This window comes from Rhamphochromis longiceps, linkage group LG2 (assembly GCF_057381845.1).
Source record: "Rhamphochromis longiceps isolate RC_006_pf linkage group LG2, R_longiceps_female_GT1.1, whole genome shotgun sequence".
NCBI classification, from domain to species: Eukaryota; Metazoa; Chordata; class Actinopteri; order Cichliformes; family Cichlidae; genus Rhamphochromis; species Rhamphochromis longiceps.
The window spans coordinates 41,026,368-41,039,007 of record NC_140558.1 but is presented as its reverse complement, the minus strand read 5'-3'; the positions used below and the strand labels follow the sequence as shown (position 1 = coordinate 41,039,007).

General features: G+C 37.9%; 1 protein-coding gene across 7 annotated transcripts in view; it reads left to right on the top strand.

The window, feature by feature from the left end:
* The first annotated feature begins 2,600 nt into the window (after positions 1–2,600).
* The window catches only part of enox2 (ecto-NOX disulfide-thiol exchanger 2), a 183,889-nt gene continuing 173,849 nt past the window's right edge, over positions 2,601–12,640 (top strand). For 2 of the 7 annotated variants that reach the window (XR_014914642.1, XM_085429058.1), the window contains exons 1-2: positions 2,601–2,763; positions 6,918–7,014. The gene's annotated coding sequence lies outside the window, so the exon portion shown is untranslated. The remainder of the gene's footprint in view (positions 2,764–6,917; positions 7,015–12,640) is intronic. The other 5 variants (XM_085429066.1, XM_085429061.1, XM_085429059.1 and 2 more) reach the window with 4 other exon arrangements.

The following is a 12,640-nucleotide window of genomic DNA, read 5'->3' as shown; positions in this document are numbered from 1 at the left end:
GCACCCCGCCGTGACAAACTCTTTTTGAACAGTTTTATGTTTGGACATTGCTTTAATTCCATATTCAGTTTGTTCCATAGTTTCACTCCATGAACAGAAACACAAAAGCCTTTTCTTGTAGTACTTACCTTCATTGTTTTGAAGTTACAAAAACCCCTTAAATTATAACTTCCTTCTTTCAAAAAAAAAACATACTCTGAATATTACCTGGCAGTTCTTTATTTTTTGCTTTGAATAGAATTTGTGCTGTTTGGAATTTCACTATATCGTCAATTTTCAATATTTCAGACTGCAAAAATAGTGAGTTTGTATGTTCCCTATAACCTGCATTGTGGATGATTCGAATTGCTTTTTTTTGAAGAGTAAAAAGTGAATGTAATGTGGTTTTATAGTTATTGCCCCAGACCTCTGCACAATAGCTTAAGTATGGTGAAACCAGTGAACAGTAGAGAATATGAAGTAATGTTCTGTCGAATACCTGTTTTGCCTTGTTTAGTACTGCAATGCTTCGTGATACTTTGGAATGAATATATCTTACGTGAGCTCTCCAGTTAAGTTTTTCATCTATTATTACCCCCAGAAATTTATTTTCACTGACTCTTTCAATATCAACACCATTTATTTGAATCTTTGCATTTAATAATAATAATAATAATGGATACTTTATTGATCCCCATGGGGAAATTACTTGTTTTTCTCTGCATTTGACCCATTCACTCAGTGAAGCAGTGGGCAGCCCACTAAGCAGGCGCCCGGGGAGCAGTGTGTAGGGACGGTACCTTGCTCAGGGGTACCTCAGGGTAGCCGTTAAGTGGATTCGAACCGCCGACCTTCCGATCATGGGGCGACCACTTTACCTACTGAGCTATCCCTGCCCCCTTTAAACTACTATTTCCAAATAACATCAGTTTAGATTTATTCAAATTTAATGATAATTTGTTTTTATCAAGCCAGAACTTCACTTTACTTATTTCATTAGTCATATCCTCCAATAAATTCTGCAGATCATCACCAGAGCAAAAAATGTTTGTATCGTCAGCAAAGAGAACCATTTTTAATACTTTGGACACTTTACAGATGTCGTTAATGTACAAGTTGAAGAATTTTGGACCCAAAACTGACCCTTGGGGTACACCACAAGCAATGTCCATACATAAGGAGCAACCACCATTTATTTTCACATACTGCTTTCTGTCACTTAAATAACTCCGGACCCAATCTAAAACTACCCCTCTGACACCATAACGTTCCAGTTTTCTTATTAATATATCATGATCTATGGTGTCAAATGCCTTTGTCAAGTCTATGAATAACCCAGCCACATATTGCTTTTTGTCTATGGAATTTGTGATGTATTCTATTGAATCTAATAGTGCCGATGATGTTGATCTGCTTGATCTGAATCCGTACTGACTCTCAGTGAGTAGTTTATGTTTATCTATAAATTTTTCCAGTCTGTTTTTAAACAGTTTTTCAAGAACTTTTGAGAATTGAGGTAGTAAAGAGACAGGCCTGTAGTTTGTGAAATGGTGTTTGTTCCCAGATTTGTATAGAGGTATAACTTTTGCTATTTTCATTCTGTCTGGAAATCGACCAGTTTGAAATGATAAATTACAGATGTATGTAAATGGTTTTATAATAGCCTCAATGACTCTTTTAACCACTATCATATCAATATCATTACAATCCAAAGATTTGTGATTTTTACATTTTTTGACAATTTCAAGAACTTCATTTTCATCAACGGCTGTGAGAAACATAGAATATGGATTTCTGTCAATCAGTGTATCGGGTTTTTCCTGTGGTTTCCCAGGATGAGTGATTGTTCTTGCTAAATTTGGTCCAGCAGTTACAAAGAATTCATTGAGACTATTTGCCACAACATCCATATTGTATTCTTCATGATCATTACAAATGAAATACTTGGGATAGTTCTTTTGTCCAGTCCCACATTTTATAACACTGTTCAGGATTTCCCATAATCTTTTATTATTATTTCTATTTATATCTAATTGCTTCTTATAGTATTCCTTTTTACTAAATCTAAGTATATTAGTTAACCTATTTTTATATCTTTTGTATCTGATTTCAGCATCTTTAGTTCTCGTTCTTAAGAACTCTCTGTATAGAGCATTTTTCTTTGTACATGCATTTTGCAGACCTTTTGTTATCCATGGACAGTCCATATATTTCTGTTTCCTACTATATTGCTTTATTGGACAGTTGGTATTGTACAGTAATGTAAATATTCAATTATCATTAACTTAATGGTCAGGAACTTATTAAGCTCAATTCTGATTTTTAAAGGATTAAAAAAAGTATTTATTGATTTGTTTGTTTGTTTGTTTTAAACCTAAATTGTCCTTCAGTTGCAGGACAATCTAGGCTAAATACGTCTTTACTTTTAAAAACAGTTTTGGAGGAAAGCTTAACTCGCCAAAAGAACATTATATAACAATGCAGGTACCTTTTAACAGTTTCAAGTCTTTGGTGTGCTCTTATTTTGACGGGACACTCTCCCCTGACGCTCAGCTGCAAAACGAAACCTTCCAAAACACTAAACGTCAACGAAAAGCACGTGTCGACCTCCCGCTTGCCGTACTTGGCTCCGCCATTGTTTGACAGGTCTCGTTGCTAACCAGAGGCTTTCCTGGTTACCAACTCAACAACACCAAAAGAAAGAAACTTCCAAGCCTTCCATGGCTTTATAGAAAGCTTTTCGACAACACAGAAAGCATGGAAGAGGACAACCGCCTTAGACAGGTACTTTATACTTTCTCCCTCATTTTCTCTTTCACTCCACCGGTGCTAACTTCCGACATCAGTAGTTCGTGTTAGCTTCTGTTTTGGAAGTTCACAGCGAAGCACATAATGTGTTTTGAAACGCGCAGAGCACTTTATTATCTGAAGCCACGCTTTTGTTTCAAACTGGTAGAGTAAACTCATTAAGTTGGCTGACTTTGCCACTTATGAACTGGGTTGGCTTGGTATTTATTCGAGCTGTGTGGAAGCGTAATGTTTTAAAGCGTCTTTGGAGCATCGGCACGGGAAGTCCAACCGCTAAGTCTGTTTCACAGTGAAATACGAGTCAGTCATACTGCTGCTGAGTTCTGAACGCAAAGCGTGTGCCGTAAAAATGTTCCTCTCCACGCCAAATAAACGCTAGAGGCGAATAATAGTCTTGTAATAGTCAAAACCATTTACTGTGATTTGCAGCGGTGCTCAGGAAGTTATTTTGGGTGCAGAGAACAGTTTATTGCAGCAGCCAGTGCAGGCTTTAGAAAAGCATGGGAAGTTTGATTAGCATGTTGCTTGAGTAAGGTTTCATTAAGATTTGTCTGATCCTTGTTTGGCCCTAAAATTAGCCAACATTGCTTGGTTCTTTATTCGTTTCAATTACGGGTTATTTCTATAGCACCAGTTCTGAACAGTCACCTCAAGGTGCTTTATATTGTAGGGTAAATATGTGACAGAAACCCCAATCAGACGCAACCCTATGAGCACACACTTGGTGACAGTGAGAAGGGGAAAAAATGAAGAACAGTTAAAGTTGGGTCCTTTTAACAGGAAGAAACCTTCAGCAGAACCAGACAGAGGGTGAGCAGCCACTTTGCTTTGGGTGTTTTGGGGTTGAGGAGAAAGATGAGAGCAGAGAAAGACAGGACAAAAAAACAAAGAGAGGGCCAGAGGTTAGTAATTAGCAATGATTAAATGCAGCAGTGGTGTATAAACACATAGAAAGTGAAATGTGAAACAAAAAAGAAGACTAAAGAAATGTTCAATACATTATGGGAGGCACTCCAGCACTCTAATGCAGCATAACTCAGGGAGGGTTCAGAGTCAACTGATCCAGCCCTGGCTATAAGATTTATCATAAAGGAAAGTGTTTGTCTCCTGAATTCAAACTGGGTTTCACATGAGAGGGGCCGGGTGGCTGACTGCTCTGTTTCTTGTTCTACCTTTAAAAACTATGACCCAAAAGTAAGCCTGCAGTCTGAAAGTGAAGTGCTCTCTTAGAATAATAAGGTACTTTGAAGTCTTTGAGGTATGGTAGGGCCTGATTAATCAAGATTTTGAATGTGAGGAGAAAGATTTTAAGTTCAGTTCTGGATTTAACAGAGACCCAATGAAGAGGAGCTAATACGGGAAAATATGGTCTCTCTTTTCAGTCCTAGTTAGTATTCTCTCTGCAATACATTGAATACATTCATTGCAAGCAGGTGGTAAAAGAGTGTAGCCATAACTGTACCAATGAAACTGTACAGAAAGAAGAATTACAGATGTGTTATTGCCATGGTTATCCATAATCAGTAATTGTGATGCAGCCAAATTTCTATAAAAGGCTATATTCTGACCATAACTAGTCCTTATGATCTCTTTAAATTTTGTATTATTTCCTTATATTCCTTTGCTGTTGCTCTGTGCTGTAAAGCCTTGGGATAATAACAGTTTAACTTGGCAACTGATCTATAAGGGAACTTATAGAAAATGGGTGGAAAGCAAACAGCTGCTCTTTGTTAGTAGAAATTAAGGAAACTAGTGTGGGCACTATGCAGCAAAACAGCTTTATGTCTGCTGTGTGATTGAAATGAAAAATCAGAATCAACGTTGTGGTATTTATCTTAAGTGGCCAGGTATTGCTCGTAAGTGGTGAGGTTATCTCTAAAAATATGGAGGATCATTACCTGAGAAGGCTCTACAAATACATTAATTTCCAGAGGTTCATGTTGAGGTGCATTTCTTTAGAGAGATTTGAAGGATTACTGAGTCATTAATGGTAACCTAATGCCAGTGATATAAGGGGTGTCATACAGGTCTGAACATCCAAGTCCAATAATGAGCTAAAGTATGGCTTCACAGGTATAATCCTAAATCTCGACTCCCTATTTTGCTAAGAGAGGCACCGCTGATAGAAAAGGTTAATCTTCCCTTTGATTAAAACTGGAGGATGCCATTTGTTCTGGCCCCGTTGTCAGAAATACAACCAGAATCTGGGCAAGAGATGTGACGTTTGAGGTGCTTTAAGCATTTAAGAAAACCAGTTAATTTAGGTAAAAGCAAGGTGACATGGGATTAGACCTACTGCAGAGGCTTAATTCTGTTTTTGAACGTTATGCACTTCCTGTTATACTGTGTGGACTTTTCAAATGAAAATGGGTGGTTCCTTAAACCAAGTGACTAGTTAGTAACTAACTAGGTAATTCTTTCATTAAAAGGAAAATTAGTAATCAAGAGTGATAGCACACGTTTAAACAAAAGCACAATCTGGTGTGCTGAAAATGCTGCAGGGTTATAACTACTGTTTATTTTTAGCTTATTATTTCAGGTGTTTTTTTAGTTATCTGTTTGAAGTATTAAATACTGGAAAATAGTGAAAAATTACCTTTGTGATTTTGTGTTTTCTACAAACAAGCTTTACTGGATTTTTTCACACTATATTGCCAAAGGTATTTGTTTGTCTGGCTTCAGACGCATGTGAGCTTGACATCCCATTCTTAATCCATAGGATTTAATATGATGTTGATCCACCCTTTGCAAGCATGACAGCTTCAGTTCATCTGGAAAGGCTTTCCACAAGGTTTAGGAGTGTTTTTATGGAAATTTGGTGGTTGCAAGGGTGTGTAGCTGACTGGTTATTCCCAAGTCTGGTGTGACTGAGGAATAACCAAAAAACTAGGTTCAGTATGACTGAATAATCAATAAATAAAGTCATTAGGTATTTAAATGTTTAGGTCTTGCTCCTGATAATCCACTTTTGTTTGATCATCTTATAAATATTGATCAGTTTTTGAGGATACTGGAGCTCAAACTGCTTGCAACCTGCGTTTACACCATGAGCTTTAATTCTGTGACATTTTTGGATTTAGTAAATTACAGGGAGAGACACATTTCCTTATTTAAGCTCTTCTTGTAGTGTGTTTACCATGTGAAGGATTAGGTTCAGGAGTTTACCCATCTCCTTCTACTTGGGCCAGATTTATATAAGCAGTGTTGTGGACTGCAGGACCAAGATGTAATAAGGGTGTCAATATTCGTCATGTCAGCAAGTTGTGCTTCATTAATCTGTCTGATTGATCCAGCATCCATGTGGTTCAGTGACCTTGGTTTGCACAAATAAGAACTGCACCCTCGCTGGTGTTACCTGATCTACCGCTCTGCTGATAGGCTTCTGCGTGAGTTATTGAAAGCACAGGACAGAGACTTATGTGGACACCAAGTCCACGAGAGTGATGGGAACTCTCCAAGCTGAGGAGGAGGCCTTTTGTTACATTTCATGATATCATATGACTGTAGCAGCAGGATGGACCTAATAGACTTGTTCAAACTAATGAAGGTTGAAGAACTGAGAAAATACTTGGGGACTTTGGAGAAATTTGACCTTAGATGAGGTCAAGGGGGTTGGTCTTAGGAGACATCTCTTAGAGGTTAAATAGGTATAAATGCAGCTGCTATGAGATGGATGGTGTCATGCTGTGTAAGCAAAAAATGCTAATCAAGGGCCAGGAGCTAATCCCTTCCTAACTCATTCCTTGGAGATACACAGTTGATTTGGTGGATCGATATAAGTGCTGTGACTCAATGAACGGAATTAAGTGTTAGCCAGACTGGACTCATACAACATGCTAAATTATTTTTGCTTTAAAAATATTTTAGATGTTCCAGGTGGGCTTCTCTTAGTAGAGAAGTCACAACATACACATACTCTGTTACTGTACTTAAGTAGAATTTTCAGGTATCTGTACTTTAATATTTATTATTATTATTATTTATTTTATTTTTTATTTTTTTTAGTGTGAGGTCATTTCAAATTCAACATTTCTATCAGCTCAACAAACATCAACAAATACACAATGAGTTTGTGTGCAGATTGTCACACAGTGTGTTTCTAGCTAAAGTCCAGCTGCTCTGTTTCCCAGGTAGAGAAAAGAATGAGAGTTAACTTCACTCAGAGATGGAGCATGGTGTAGGAAGACAGACAAGACAAAAGAGGAAGAAGAGGGGTTATATTTAAAGGTAAGGACCGCTCAGTGATGCTTGATAAACTGCAAATTTAAAGATCACATGCAATGTCATCATTTTAATCACATATTTGATCTGTATATAGGGATGGGTACCGGTGTCGTTCTGACATAAACGGTAGTAACCAGACCGAAAAGCAGCGCACATTTCGGTGCTTTATTTCGGTGCTTTTTTTTCCTGAGCTGTGATACACTTTAGATTCGAGCCAATCATTTTACGTTTCCGAGGATAGTAGGCGGGGCCAGGTACGTACGTTCTGTTAGAGCAGAGCTACAGATTAAAAATGTCCAAGGCGAAGCGGTCAAAAGTCTGGCTGTACTTCACAGCAAAAGATGCAAACTCAGCAGCAACAAGTGCTTTAAGCTGATACTGTGATACTGTCAAAGGAGGTAACACCTCAAATCCGATGAAACACCTGGCGACGCATAGCGTTTTTTTTAAAAGCCCAGAAATGCGCCGTATTTGATAGCTTGCTGCGAGACCTCACACCGAGCACATCTACTGCGGGTGGGTTGCCTGTTATGCAACATCCCCCAAAAACACGAAGAGGAGAGTCCTGGCCCCTAGCCCTGCCAGTGTAGCAGAAATGATGAGGATGATGATGGCAGCAGCAGCCGTTCTTCTCTGCGTGAGTAGCTAATTTACGTTGAGTAGGCTAACCACGTTATTACATTAATGCAGGTAAGGTGAACTAGCAAACATCATCATAGCTACATGCAGCTGTCTTCTTGTTTGATGGCAGATGCTCCCTTCACCCTGGCCAAAAAGACTAAAATGACCAAAGAAAAAGTGGAAAACAGTTAAACATGAGAGGTTTAGGACAAAGTTTGTGTTTTTTCCATTGTTTAAGCACTGCTTCCAGCCAAGAGTGATGCCATATATGCCCCATAGCTGCAGAAAAGGCTAACATTGTTATCTTTTTACAAAAAACAGCTGAACATGAGAGGTTTTTGGACCAATTTTGTGTTCTCCATTCTTTAAGCACCGTTTGAGCACCGGCACTGTTTCAAAAGTACCGATTTGGCACCGGTATCAGATAAAACCTAAACGATACCCATCCCTATCTGTATATGATGTGTTTTGATAAATTATGTATTTTCATTTTGTGAAACTTCCTGCAAAACAAATAAATAAATACAAACTAGTTTTATTCAAATGCTGCATGAAAATACTGGGCAGTTAATCAGGTTAGTTTGTGGTGAATTCACAGTAAACCACTGTGTTGGACTGGTGCGCAGGGTACTGTGGTACCCATGGTCAGATTTAGGTTACATCAAGTGTAGCAGAGATGAGTTTGCATTTAAGCTCATGATTTAGATTCATTCACGGAATTCCAGTTTTATGCTGTCTGTTATGAAGATAGTATAAACTGTGGTGTCGCTGCACTGTGCCATACTTTCCCATCGATATATGTGATGCAGCATTAGAAAAGCCAGCGAAAGATGCAGGCTCAGAATCCCAGCTACACACAAAAACAGCTGAGCCCACTGGATTTTCCAGTATTTCAGATTTCTGTTATCTTAACCGCACCGTTAACAAAAAAGCTGTCTGAAAAGTGGAGTTTATTAAACATTTATTGTTGTAATCTCTATTATTAGTAGGCAGTAAAATATATTTTACCTTCACAATCTGTGATGAAAGGATCTAAATCATTTCTAAAACAAATAAAACCACTACACTTAAGCTTAAATAATTATTTTGGTAAACATAACCTATAAGTAGGAAAATTAGTTGAAAATGAACAGGGTTGAGTTTTAGATTGTAGTATTGTGACAAACTTAGTACACAATTTGCAATGACTGATTGCTGAATACTGGCTAAAACAGGATGATGAAGTTAGTTTTAAATTATACATAATTGTGATTGCAAAAATGTTATTTTTTTGTTTCCCCTGTGCTCTCTGCTTCACCATTTTTTGTTTATGTGCAAGTGAAACAGACACAAAAGATTGGGGAAGGGTTGTGGAGAGGCAGGTGAAGTTTTGGGCGTAACCTAAAGTGAAACATCAGGGTTTTTAAAAGGTAGGGCAAGATTTGCTAATAATATTACATCTACAACTCCCTTACACTTATCTAACAAATCCTGCCACTCACTGCTTTAGCTCGTATTATAAAGTCTCAGATACAGACAGTATTTCAAGATGTATGTATTTAGTGACTGTATATTCTAGGAGCATTTCATTTGACTTTGTTTTTGCGAGGTCTTTTTCTTTATATATACAAATGAAGTAAAAAGCTAACAGTCATCTTTTTTTACTGAATGTGCTTTTGTCTGCACAACATTTCAGATCTGTCAGCTCAGTTAAAGTTGGATGTTTGGATGTTAGGTAAGGTGACCCTGGCTGCTTGGAACAGAGGCAAGCTTGAATAAAAATACTGTAACCTTACTTTTGAAGTCAGAAGCCTGTTCTGCATGCAAATGTAGGTTAGTTTTCCAGTTGCGGATTAAGCTTTGCCAGTTCATAATATGATCTTGTACTTTCAAAAGAGATTAAAAATGGTGCTTTGTGTTGTGTTTTGTGCTCTGTTTAGGTAGGCCACACGGAAGCACAGAAACCAGGTCTTTTTTCAGGAGCCGCTTTTGGATTTAGAGCTACCTCTTTTTAAAAAGAGTCATAACTTTGCATCCATTCATTCAATTTAGGGAAATATCTAATAGTAGAATTCAGTAGTATTCAATGTGTTGATATCTATATTTTTGCCAGGCACTATTTCATTTATATTGTTCTAGACAGTGCGCCTTTGTGTTTGTGCTGATAAGGGTTAAACAGTGGGGTTATTTAACTGGCACACAAGTTAAAACCATGTCTACAAGACATCCAGTGTCTCACATTAGATATCTTGTATAAAAAATAAAATAAAAACATATCTTGTATAATATCTGTGAAGACAGGAGTGTTTGTCTAAAACTGCTGTAGCAGAGAGATTTGGACAGGATTTCTGACAGCCTCTACTTTGCTTGGATAAAATATTGATGTTTATTTCCTCTTTTTTTTGACACCGCAGCCTATAGCAAGAAGGTTAAGAAAACGACCCTTGTTTTACATGTCCCATCTTTTCGAACACATGGAAAAAAACATGTCTGCAATTTCCGTCCACAGCACTAATTAATTTTATTAAAATGCGTTACCATAACAGCGCACCCACTTTCCACCATATGGTCAATATTTTCATTACTTGAAATTACTGTGAGTGGTGGGCAGTCCCTCTGTTTTCAGAGCCCACGTATGAGCTGTGTGTCATGTCCTTGATTATCAGTGTGCAGCATTAGAGTTGCTGAAAGCTTGTTTAGGAATATTAATGAGGTATACAGGTTTAGATGGCCTCAGGCGATTTGATTAAATGTAAAACTGTAGAAAAAAAATGTCTGAGTGCTTTGTAGCCAACTGTCAGTCACAAACTAACCAGACAGTACAAGTGCACCACAGCTCTGCTGTTGTAAAACATGAAAATGAGCTTCAGTATTTTGTTCAAGCTGAGAAGAGAGGCTGTCAGAAATTCTGTCCAAACATCTCTGCAATTCCAGACTAACACAAACACTTTTTTTTTGCATAGAAACAACCACTGTGGCACCCAGCAAAAAGGTTTTAACCTTACTCATAGGGAAACAACCGTGTTAATTCATTTAAACATTATTTAATAGCATCTTTGGTCATCTGTTTAAAAAAAAAAGTAACAGTGACTCTAACTGTATGCAGACTAGATATCCATTGAAGCAAAATGCTGTATACTGCTTTTAACCATGAATATCTTTGATTCACTTGTTTTTACACATCCAGTAAATTAATTGACTGTTTAAGAGTTTATTTGCATATCCATGTAATACTTTTGCTTACCTCACGAGCTAACATTTTTGCTATTGTGCATCTGACTAACATCAGCAGATCTTCCCATTATATCCTTAGAGGTGTCATAAATGCTGCTTATGTTACTTAAATGAGGCTTACTAGTGTTGCCTTCATTTGGTATTAGTTATTTATTAGAATTTAAGACTGTGCCCTCACTGTTTTATAGCCTCCCATGTGCCCCAGCACTATTTTGATTCCATCTGCAAAATCTGTCTGACTAGTCTTTTCTGCCCAAGGCCATGATACTAAACTTAGCTCACCATGTTGAGAATATTTTCCATGTTTTGAAGCAAATTGTTTTTGTCCCACTTGGGGTGAGAAAAGGTGACATTTCTCATTATGAGATCTTTCATTTAGCCTCAAGCGAATTTGGCAGCTGGATAAGAAGAGGCAGGCGATGACGAGGCGTCATCTCAGCGAATCAATAAACCTGTGTGCGTTTTGGGTCTGTGCATAAAGTACCAGTCTGTTGGGAAATACCTAAAGTGAGTAAATAGTGAAAACTGGTAATAGAAGAGCACGATAATAAATTAAACTACTGTTTAATTTAACTATGTACATATCTTGCATAGTATAGGTAGTGTATGTCTTTCTCTTGTCAAGCTTGAATGAGATTTAGAGATGAGGACAAAATTAATTGCCTCCAAATAAAATTTTAAGTTTTTATCAAAATGTTCTCAACTTTAATTCTGCTGGAAAGGCTTAAGGTTTAAGAGTGTGTTTATGGGAAATAAACTGTCCTTCCTCACAGTATCGTCCTGTGAGGTCAGACGCTGACCTCAGACGCATGGGACAAGAAAGCCTGGCTCTCAGTCCTCGCTCCTATTCATCCCAGAGGTGTTCGGTCAGGTCAAGAATCTGTGCAGGCCAGTCAGGTTCTTCCTCATCACACTCAGTTAGCCATTCTTTATGGATCTTGCTTTGTCCACTGGTGTGCAGTTATGTTGGAACAGGAAGGCGCCATCCCCAAAATGTTCCCACAAAGTTGGGAGCATGAAATTGTCTAAAATGGCTTGGTATGCTGAACCATTACGAGTTCCTTTTACTCAAACGAAAGATCAGAAGCCAACATCTGAAAAACAACCCCACACCAAATCCTCCCCTCTTCTAAAGTTTACACTACTCGTCAGACAACTAATCGTCTCCTGGCAACTGCCAAAGACGGACAGAGAAGCGTTATTCATCAATCAAGAGAACATGTCTCGACTGTGTTGCAGTCCATTAGCAGTGTGCTTTACCAGCACCATCTGACTTTGTATTGCGCTTGGTGATGTAAGGCTTGCGTGTAGCTGCTTGGTTATGGAAACCCATTCCATGAAGCTCCATGTTTTTTTTTTTTTTGTAGAAGCAGTTTGCATAGCTACTTTCTTTATTTTGTAAACCTGTGGCCATAGAAGTAATTGAAATCTGGATGATTTGAATGGGTGAGTGAATACTTTTGGCAGTGGATGTTTGGAGAAAGCGGGAAGAGGCAAACAACTGATTGTCCCCACAGTGAAACACGGTGGTAGGAGTATTATGCTGAAGGGATGAAGGGAAAAAACACAACGAAAGAAGAATATGTGAGGATTTTTCAAGAAAACCTTAGGCAGTAAACAGCCAGTGTTGGTCAAGTTACTTGAAAAAAGTAATCAGCAACTAGTTACTGATTACTTCCCCCAAAAATTAATCCCGTTACTTTACTGATTACTTATTTTCAAAAGTAATTAGTTACTTAGTTACTTTTTAAAAACCCGATTTACACCCTGAAGAGGTGATAAAGCGATAGATCTT